Source organism: Notolepis coatsorum (genome assembly GCF_963971535.1).
Source record: "Notolepis coatsorum genome assembly, chromosome: 2".
NCBI classification, from domain to species: Eukaryota; Metazoa; Chordata; class Actinopteri; order Aulopiformes; family Paralepididae; genus Notolepis; species Notolepis coatsorum.
The window spans coordinates 20559782-20570806 of NC_140166.1; the positions used below are offsets into that span (position 1 = coordinate 20559782).

General features: G+C 43.1%; 1 pseudogene across 1 annotated transcript in view; it reads right to left on the reverse strand.

Moving 5' to 3' along the window:
• LOC311223295 (dynamin-1-like) overlaps window positions 1-11025 on the reverse strand; it is a 78424-nt pseudogene that overhangs the window by 7103 nt on the left and 60296 nt on the right. Inside the window, exons 12-15 of the transcript in view lie at window positions 10955-11017; window positions 10550-10636; window positions 7747-7901; window positions 5112-5288 (exon numbers count right to left, since the gene is read on the reverse strand). The product of the transcript in view is annotated as a dynamin-1-like (transcript). The remainder of the gene's footprint in view (window positions 1-5111; window positions 5289-7746; window positions 7902-10549; window positions 10637-10954; window positions 11018-11025) is intronic.

An 11025-nucleotide genomic window follows, 5' to 3' on the forward strand; every position in this document is an offset into this window, starting at 1 on the left:
GGTCTGACACCACCACAGACTACAATTTCAGACCTGATGTCTCACTTACCTTTACATGTTCATAAAACATTGTGAAATGTCAAAAGTAAAATTATCACACCTTGTGATTCATAAAACAACCATATGATCACATTACCTGTAATCATTTCTGAGTTTTTGAGGAGAACCTGAATGCACCATAACTCCACCACAACTCCACAATAACTCCACCTGGCTGTTAAAGAGATGCACCATAACTCCACAATAACTCCACCATAACTCCACCATAAGTCCACCTGGCTCCACAAAAGATGCACCATAACTCCACCTGACTGTTAAAGAGATGCACCATAACTCCACCATAACTCCACCCTACTGTTAAATAGATGCACCATAACTCCACCATAACTCCACCATAACTCCACCTGACTGTTAAATAGATGCACCATAACTCCACCACAACTCCACCATAACTCCACCTGACTGTTAAATAGATGCACCATAACTCCACGATAACTCCACCTGACTGTTAAATAGATGCACCATAACTCTACCATAACTCCACCTGACTCCTCAAGAGATGCACTATAACTCCACCATAACCCCACCTGCTAAAGAGATGATTATAGAGGAAACTAACCAGCCCTGGTACCATCAAACTTTGTCAAGAGGTACTGTAAGAATATGATCACACAAGCATACATACAGACAGACACAGACATAGTTAGTTAGATAGATAGACAGACAAACAGTCAGACAGAGTTAGACAGACAGACAGACAGACAGACAGACAGACAGACTTAGGTGGATAGATAGATATATCTACAGACATACAGACAAACAGACAGATAGGCAGACAAACAGACAGGCAGGCAAACAGACAGACAGACATACATACATACATACATACATACATACATACATACATACATACATACATACATACATACATACATACATACATACATACAGACAGACAGACAGACAGACAGACAGACAGACAGACAGACAGACAGACAGACAGACAGACAGACAGACAGACAGACAGACAGACAGGACTGTTGGTGCTAATGAGAGAGAGACAGATAGACAGACATGACTGTTGGTGGTAATGAGAGAGAGACAGACATACAGGGATATTGATAGGATATGGCCTAAATATGTTAAAATCAACACATGGTACTATGCTGTGTTACCATGTCAGGTCAAGTCAGGTAGGGTAGGATAGGGTAAGGTAAGGTAAGGTCAGGTCAGGTCAGGTAGGGTCAGGTCAGGTAGGGTCAGGTCAGGTCAGGTAGGGTCAGGTCAGGTCAGGTCAGGTCAGGTCAGGTCAGGTCAGGTCAGATCAGATCAGGTCAGGTAAGGTAAGGTAGGGTAAGGTCAGGTCAGGTCAGATCAGGTAAGGTAAGGTAAGGTCAGGTCAGGTCAGGTAGGGTAAGGTCAGGTCAGGTCAGGTCAGGTCAGGTAAGGTAAGGTCAGGTCAGGTCAGGTCAGGTCAGGTCAGGTCAGGTCAGGTCAGGTCAGGTAAGGTCAGGTCAGGTCAGGTAAGGTAAGGTAGGGTCAGGTAAGGCAAGGTCAGGTCAGGTCAGGTCAGGTCAGGTCAGGTAAGCTAAGCAAAGGTAAGGTAAGGTAAGGTAAGGTAAGGTAAGGTAAGGTAAGGTAAGCTAAGGTAAAGTAAGGTCAGGTAGGGTAAGGTAAGGTAAGCTAAGGTAAAGTAAGGTCAGGTAGGGTAAGGTAAGGTAAGGTAAGATCAGGTAGGGTAAGGTAAGGTAAAGTAAGGTAAGATCAGGTAGGCTAAGGTCAGGTCAGGTCAGGTCAGGTAGGGTAAGGTAAGGTAAGGTAATAATAATAATGGATTGGATTTATATAGCGCTCTTCATGACACGCCAGTGACCCCAGAGCGCTTACAGAGTCCATTATTCGTTCATACACAGTCATACCGGTGGTGGTAAGCTACAATTGCAGCCAGAGCTGCCCTGAGGCAGACTCACGGAAGCGCGGCGAATAATCATCGCCTACGGCCCCTCCGACCACCACCAACATTCATTCACATGCATACACATTCATACGAGGCAAGTAGGTTAAGTGTCTTGCCCAAGGACACAACGGCAGTGGGATGGACATGGGCTTGAGCGGGATTCGAACCACCAACCCTTCGATCATTGGACGACCCGCTCTACCCCTGAGCCACGCCGCCCCACAAGGTAAGGTCAGGTAGGCTAAGGTCAGGTCAGGTCAGGTCAGGTAAGATAAGCTAAGGTAAAGTAAGGTCAGGTAGGGTAAGGTAAGATAAGGTTAGGTAAGGTCAGGTAGGGTAAGGTAAGGTAAGGTAAGGTAAGGTAAGGTAAGGTAAGGTAAGGTAAGGTCAGGTAGGATAAGGTCAGGTTAGGTAAGGTCAGGTAGGGTAAGGTAAGGTAAGGTAAGGTAAGGTAAGGTCAGGTAGGATAAGGTCAGGTTAGGTAAGGTCAGGTAGGGTAAGGTAAGGTAAGGTAAGGTCAGGTAGGATAAGGTCAGGTTAGGTAAGGTCAGGTAGGGTAAGGTAAGGTAAGGTAAGGTAAGGTCAGGTAGGATAAGGTCAGGTCAGGTCAGGTCAGGAAAGATAAGCTAAGGTAAGCTAAGGTAAGGTAAGGTAAGGTAAGGTAAGGTAAGGTAAGGTAAGGTAAGGTACGGTCAGGTAGGCTAAGGTCAGGTCAGGTCAGGTCAGGAAAGATAAGTTAAGGTAAGCTAAGGTAAGGTAAGATCAGGTAAGGAAAGATAGGCTAACGCAAGGTAAGGTACGGTAAGGTAAGGTAAGGTAAGGTCAGTTCAGGTAAGGTCAGGTCGGGTAAGATCAGGTAAGGTAATGTTAGGGTTTCCCTTAAATGTCAGGGTTTTAAGAGGGTTGTGGAATGACACGGATGGAGAAACAGAGATGAAACAGAGGAAGGGAGTGATGAATAGAACTAGTAGCTAAAGTCTAAACTACATCTAAACTACATCTAACCCTACATCTGAAACTACATCTAAAACTACATCTGAAACTACAGATGTAGTTTCAGAACATTTACAACAAGCGTTGCAGGGGCAAGGCTAAGAGAATCATTAAAGACTCCAGTCACCCGAACAACTGCCTCTTTGAACTGCTGCGGTCAGGCAAGCGATACCGGAGTCTCAAGGCGAGCACAGAAAGACTCAGAAGAAGCTTCTATCCCCAGGCCATCAGGCTGCTAAACGAACAATGAACACTACACAACAACCATCAAACGCACATAGCACACACATCCACACGCACACACTCACTTTAAACAAACACACTGTAGCACCCACCCCACACACTTTATAGCACACACTCACTTTAAACAAACACACTGTAGCACCCACTCCCCACACTTTATATTAATTGATAAAGGATTTGCACTACAACTCGTACACCTTACTGTAAATTGTACCTAAATTGTACCTCATCCCATTTCTGCTTTGCACTATATAGGACTGTACATTAGTACACTGCATAGTATTGTATATTATATGGTAACTCAGTTACGTCTATTCTGCATCGAACATTGTACATATGTCTATACTGAACACTGTGACCTCATTTTCTACTTTTCTACTTCTAAATTACATGCTATACTATGTTATTTGATACTATCTTGTCTAGCACAGTCTCTGGAGCGTAACAGTAAGAAGCATTTTGTATGAAAGTATTCTGTACTTCTGTGTGACAACTATTAAAGAAACTTGAAACTTGAAAACTACATCTAAAACTACATCTGAAACTACATCTAAAACTACATCTAACCCTACATCTGAAACTACATCTAACCCTACATCTGAAACTACATCTAAAACTACATCTGAAACTACATCTAAAACTACATCTGAAACTACATCTAAAACGACATCTGAAACTACATCTGAAACTACATCTAAAACTACATCTGAAACTACATCTGAAACTACATCTAAAACTACATCTGAAACTACATCTAAAACTACATCTGAAACTACATCTAAAACTACATCTAACCCCACATCTGAAACTACATCTAAAACTACATCTGAAACTACATCTAAAACTACATCTGAAACTACATCTAAAACTACATCTAACCCTACATCTGAAACTACATCTAAAACTACATCTGAAACTACATCTAAAACTACATCTAAAACTACATCTGAAACTACATCTAAAACTACACCTAACCCTACATCTGAAACTACATCTAAAACTACATCTGAAACTACATCTAAAACTACACCTAACCCTACATCTGAAACTACATCTAAAACTACATCTGAAACTACATCTAAAACTACATCTGAAACTACATCTGAAACTACATCTGAAACTACATCTAAAACTACATCTGAAACTACATCTAAAACTACATCTGAAACTACATCTAAAACTACATCTGAAACTACATCTGAAACTACATCTGAAACTACATCTAAAACAACATTTAAAACTACATCTAAAATTACATCTAACACTACATATAACCCTACTTCTGAAACTACATCTAAAACAACATTTAAAACTACATCTAAAACTACATCTAACGCTACATCCAAACTACATTCAAACTACATCTAAAACTAAATTTAAAACTACATCTAAAACTAAAACTACATCTAAAACTACATCAAAGTGGAATCTTTCTTTTCCATGTCAGAGGAGTGTGTTGGAGGTGGAGGTGGTGGTGTGTGTGTGTGGCGGGGGAGGGGAGGGGGTTGTTTGCGGATCACTGGCTTCCTCCTACAGCACCAACAAAGAAGACTGGCCAACCAGGAAGTACTCTCTTTCTCTTCTGTGGTCTTACGTTGAGCCCACACCTGGTCTACTGTAAATGCTATATATAACGGTACATGCATTCGTAAGATGGAGTGTCATATTCTCAGGACAGTCAACCACACCAGAACTATTTCAACTGTTTATGACTTCGTTTAGTGATGTAAACACTGTACACACCTTTAAACCCCGGGACCCAGGATCATTGAAACCATACCAGTACTGCAAAATATGTGTACATATTTACATGTTACTTGTAGGCCTATGTATCTATATATCTGTCTGAATGTATCTGTGTGGTTGTGTGTGTGTGTGTGTGTGTGTCTATGAATACAGAAGTGTGTCTGTTTCTTACCTGGGCACGCCAGGGGGCGCTCTGTTGGGTCTGGAGGGGATGGATGGGGGGGCCCCGGGGTCAGGGGATGCGCCCGGACGGGAGGGGGGGCCGGGGGGGCCGGGGGCTGAACGACCACCTGGACGCGGGGGTCCGGGGGGGGCCCTACGCTGTGGAGTAGGACTTGACATGGGAGACCTACAGAGAGAGAGAGAGAGAGAGAGAGAGAGAGAGAGAGAGAGAGAGAGAGAGAGAGAGAGAGACAGAGACAGACACAGAGATAGACACAGTTAGAGTGAGAGAGAGAAAGAGAGAGAGAGAGACCGTTGCGACCGTGTACATGCATGGAAGAGGGCGGTGCCAACATGGTGTGTGTGTGTGTGTTTATTTAAGTGCAAGCTTGGCCATGTTACATGAATCTGTGGAAGTGTGGTGGATTTCTCTGTCCAAACTGTCCAACCATTATGGAAATATGGGTATGTTGGTTGAATCTTGAGTCCCACAGGTCAACAGCTACTGGGAGATTGAATGGGTATGATCAGTACAAACACACGTGGGCTAGTCTCATAGTAGTCGGAACAACATAACAATACTAGGGGGTTTGGCTGTTAAGAGTGGCCCTGGGGGAGAAATGGATTAGCATTTCCCTGTGTTAGATAAACCTCTGTTCCCCCTGGGGGAAGTAGGCCACCTCACCAGTTCAAAGGCCGGTGATATTTACACAAGCCGATGGAGACACTATTTAAAATAGGGTAACAGCTGAAGACAAGAGTCCATTGATAACATTTCCCTGAACGAATTTACATACAAGTGTCACAAAGCAGTTGGGGCGCCTGTTAGATCTTGCAGGCATCCTGTAAGGCCCCAGTAGAGACGAGATGTCTAGGGAGGAGTTAAGCTTCACTACTTCAGTAATTAAAGTACGTTTATAGTCATTAAAGAAATCCAAATCAAACTACAAATATTACAGTTATGTTGTGCTAATGAGGCTGGACGTAATGATATGAAACATGCATTGTTCATACCCAAAGTGAGCACCAAAGTTGCCATAAAACGTTTTCCTAACCAATCTTTAGAATATCCATAAATACTGACTAGCTGTTTATAAGGGATAATGATTAAAAACAACAGGACTGTCTCAAAACCAAGAGGGACAACAATAGCTAAACAGTTGAAACTTCTATATTTAACTAAGAAATATAGACTTCTTTGTTCTTATCACAGAACCAGCAATAAGGCTAAACTTAGTTATAACGTTCCAAATTTCAATCAGAAAACGACAACATTCACGATCAAGTATAGTCCTTGCTAACATCTTAGTTGATATTTTAAAATTATTTTTAAACGTTTTTAATTTGTTTTACTCTGGTGTTTAAATTTCTGTGAATATTGTTTTTATTATGTACTGTACAATCGTCGTTTCTGTAAATGAGGGAAACCTCAGATGCTTACGATTTTAAATAAAGGTTGAAATGAAAAATCTTACATTATTAAACTATAAAAATAGATACTGGGGTATAAAACGTTAAACTATAATGAAATAGAGAAATATCTTTTTAGAGACATTAAAGCCGGCCTCTTCTAGGGTCAGAGGGGACGACAGGCATGCTCAAAATGGCCGCTTTAGGGTTTCAACCAATCAACAGCTCTCTCTTCTAAAAAAGTCCTCCCCTTCTGACGTAAGACTAGCATGGTCAGAGGGGGAGGAGTAAAAGCTTTAAAGCTAGCGGTCTAGTGAGAGAGAGGAGAACAAGAAGGAACGAAACACACACACACGCTTTCTTGAGCCCAAGCAGCGACCCACAGAAGGACGGCAGCAGGAACACAGAAGAAGACGAGAGACCAGATTCCTTTGTTGGCACCAGACAACAGAGGCCTTCATTGAACATTCCTTTAGTAACTTCTTTTTGATTAGTCTGAAACAAAAAGCTGAGGGCATAGTCTCATGCTTTGTTGTTTCATTGCACATTTTGAATTCAAGCCTTTTGTTATTTCACTTTTGAAATAAAGCTGCATCTGAGAACAAGCAAACTCTCATCGTCTTGATTTCACTCTCCTGCTCCGCCGTCATTACAAGACCATGCCTGGTCTTTTTGAGTAAAGGGAATTAGTAACGGACAGACACAACGCAGAGTAGGACGATCTGGTTCTTAAATATAAGAACCATAGACCCTTGTTACTTCAGAAGTTATGTGTATTTTTGTTGTAGGCCACTCCCACCACAACACCCTAGTTTTGCCAATTGGCAGGAACAGTTAATCAGCTGTCCTCTGGCCCATGGCCAACCTTTCCACAAAACCCTGTGCAAGTCTGTGAATCCATTTGGAAGTAATGTGTCTTTTTGTGGTAGGCCACTCCCATTGCTACACCCCTGCATTTGAACAAATTGGCATGAACACACACACGCTTGACCTCCATGCCTCCTAGGGTGAAAACAATGGCCGTTAGAGGGTGGGGACATCTTGGTGGACCGACCGACCGACAGAGCAAGCTATAGAGCGGTTGGTCGCAGCTAAAAACAACACCAAACTAATTTGTCTTAGTAATTGTGACTCCATGAAGCTTCAGTATAACAACTTTTATCGCATAACAGACAAAGCTATAGCTAAGCAGCTGTTGCTAGGTAACTGTTTCCGGGTAGCGGTTGCTAGGTTACCTGCGTCCCGACGGCATCCCGGTCACCTGCAGCCAGGAGTCGTCCACAGGCGGAGGCATCGCCGTGGTGATGGTGGTGGTGCTGATGTCACCGATGATGTGTAGCGCCTCACGCAGGGCATGGTACATCCTTAACATCTCATCACGATGCTGGGCCTGGGAGAGAGAGAGAGCGAGAGAGAGAGAGAGAGAGAGAGAGAGAGGTAGATAGATATTTAGGGCGCTTTAACATATAGTTTTAGTGGACTCGGTGCGGACTCTGTGCGGTTCGGGGGGTGAAGTTGCAACATTGTTGCATTCTTCATTTGGTTTGTCTGCATTCACATTGCAATTTGTCAAGCGCACCAAACTTTCTGAACAATGTCACGCGGTCGAAAAGGGCGCTCGTCTATTGGACACAATAGGGAGTGGAAATGTGTGTGCGTGACTGCGAGCCGGAGGCGGTGCTGGTGATGCCTTCTGATGGGTCTCATCTTCGAAAGACTCAACGATATGTTTTGGGCTGGATGTGGGTCTTGTGCCAAGTATAACGTCCAGCCAGGTCATCATACCAAGGAAACTTGTCTTTCTCGTCCCCCGAACTCCTACTTTTTCGAAGCAAGTCACAGACTTTAAATAGGCTAATTGTTTTTTTAGCCTGTTATTCGTTTTAACTTCTTTAATTCACATCTCCCTAGTCTGCAACAACGCAACTGCAAGCCAATGCTCCGAGACACACCCACATATTTGTAATTGTTAGGCTATTTGAATCCACCATTTAGAGCTAACGGTGTATTCAAATAGCCTAACAAATCAAATGTAATATGTCTCGGAACATTGGCCTGCAGTCGCACCACCGCAAACCAAAGAAACGTCAATCCAAGAAGCCAAAACAAAGTTTAGCCTATTCAATCGTTTTAGAAGGCTATAGCCAAAGTTGCCTTTTACGCACTGTGTTTAGCCTATTAAAGTGTCTAATTGTTTTTTCAGCCTGTTATTCGTTTTAACTTTCAGCCTGTTAATAAATATGTGTCGTTAATTCAGTATTTAACTTCTTGAATTCATATTTATTTAGGCTATGCTAATTAAAAACAAATGTTATGGACATCTAATTTAATTCTCTGCTTATTTATTAATATATTGCTGACGCAGTTTTTTTATTTTGACGTGGGCGTGGCATTGATCCATTGTTCTATTGAAGCCCATTACCACCATCCTCTCGCTAAACAACGTGTACACTGCGTTGTTTTTATGAGTGCCCACAAGTAGCTGTTTAATTTGGTCTTCTGCCCATATTTCTATCAGGGCTTTCACCTCGTCATTCGCCCACGTCTGTCCACGAGACATGTTTACCGCGTGCTTGTTTGGCAGTGAATGCGCACCGCAGTGTTTGTTTTGTTTCCTTCTACCCAAGATGCACAGTTTATCAGGTCACTTCCTATTTGGTCCACGTTTGGTCCGATTAAGCGAACCGAGACCTACCTTTTCAGGCGGACCAGAGTTTGCGTGTTTGGTCCGCACCAGAGTTCGACTGAGCATTCACACCACCGCGAAAAAAGCGGACTATCCGAGAAAACGAACTCTGGTCCGATAGTCCGGACCAAACAGCTCTGGTGTGAAAGCACCCTTAGATTCATTAAAGAGTAACAGCACAGACCCAGATCAGATCTTAACTCATTGAGCACCAAAAACGAGATATCTCGTTTTTTCCTTTTTTTATTATTATTATTCTAAACACTCACGCAGGCCTTTGTGAGTGTGCCTGGGACCTCTGGCTACGTTATAATTGCCATGGCGATCGAATCCAGACAGGTGGCAGTATCGCCTACCTTTTGAACTGCATGGGCCAGTTTAGTGTGGGGCCGCCCCACGCCGCAGTGAGAGCTCCCAAAGCACTAGGGAGCGAGCAGCAGTGAGCAAACTACAGCCAACCAACGTTCGACAATGGCAATCGCCTAGAGCGAACTATTGGATATTATGAAGAAGAAGACAAAACGGATGATATGGATGATGATTATGGATAATAAGGTGCGTTTTCACCAGACTATGTTGGACTCAGCATTTCTGGCAAATCATAAAAATACTATAGTCAAACCGGCCGATGAGGAAACCTATTAGGCTCTGTGGTATAGTCTGGCCCGAGCACACAATAGTAGCCTGCAATGCAATGGCGAGCGAACTATTGGAGATGATGAAGAAGAAGACAAAACGGATGATATGGATGATGATTATGGATGATAAGGTGCGTTTTCACCAGACTATGTTGGATTTGCGCATATGCACACAAAACACTCTATATCTCACAATCTAGAAAGCCTGGATTATTGTGAAACGGGGTGATTTTTATAGCGCACAAACAAACGTATGTAGAAATAAACAGTTTTGTCCCTGTTGGAGTATAAATATTGCTTATCAAATTAGCCATATTATTGTCTCCATAGCTATAATATAGAATATTTGATGGGTCCGCAAACATTGTGAAAATGGTCAATAACGCTGGCGCCAGGGAGTAAAGATGGAAAAACAGCATGGCAGTCAATGAGTTAATGCCAGAGAGAGAACCCTCCAATCAGTGATGTCACAATGAATGGAGCTCTGATTTTATGAGGCCATAACATGTTTATGTGAGCTCTTACACCCAAATGAGGTTTATATTCTAGAGTTGCTAGAAGGTCTGAACCAGAATTAATGCCTCATTTGGTTAGTAGACCAAGTCTCTCAACACAAAAACACCAAAACACAGACACTGCTCTATGCTGGGGGTGTCCTGCTTCTCGTTGTCATGGCGATGTGATGACAGGAAACAGGAAGTAGAGGTGATGTACCTGTTCCTGAGACTCCTCCATCAAACTGTTCTGGTCTCCACAGGAGTACAGCTGAGCTAACAAGTCTGCATGAATAAACTCCTTAGTCTGAGAGGAGAGTAGAGGAGAGGAGAGGAGAGGAGGAGAAGAGAGTAGAGAGGACAGGAGAGAAGGAGAGGAAAATAGAGAGGAGAGAAAAGGAGAGGAAAGGAGAGAGGAGAGAATAGGAGGAGAGTAGAGGAGTAGAGGAGAAAATTAGAGGAGAGAGAAGAGAAGGAAAGGCAGAGACAAGAATTATGAGTCAGTATTGTGTGTGTGTGTGTGTGTGTGTGTGTGTGTGTGTGTGTGTGTGTGTGTGTGTGTGCGTGCGTGCGTGCGTGCGTGCGTGCGTGCGTGCGTGCGTGCGTGTGTGTGTTATTTCCTTACATTATTAACCATCAGATGCATGATAGTCTTAGGCATGAGGTCTCTGATGGTGCGGTGGATGATTGACATGT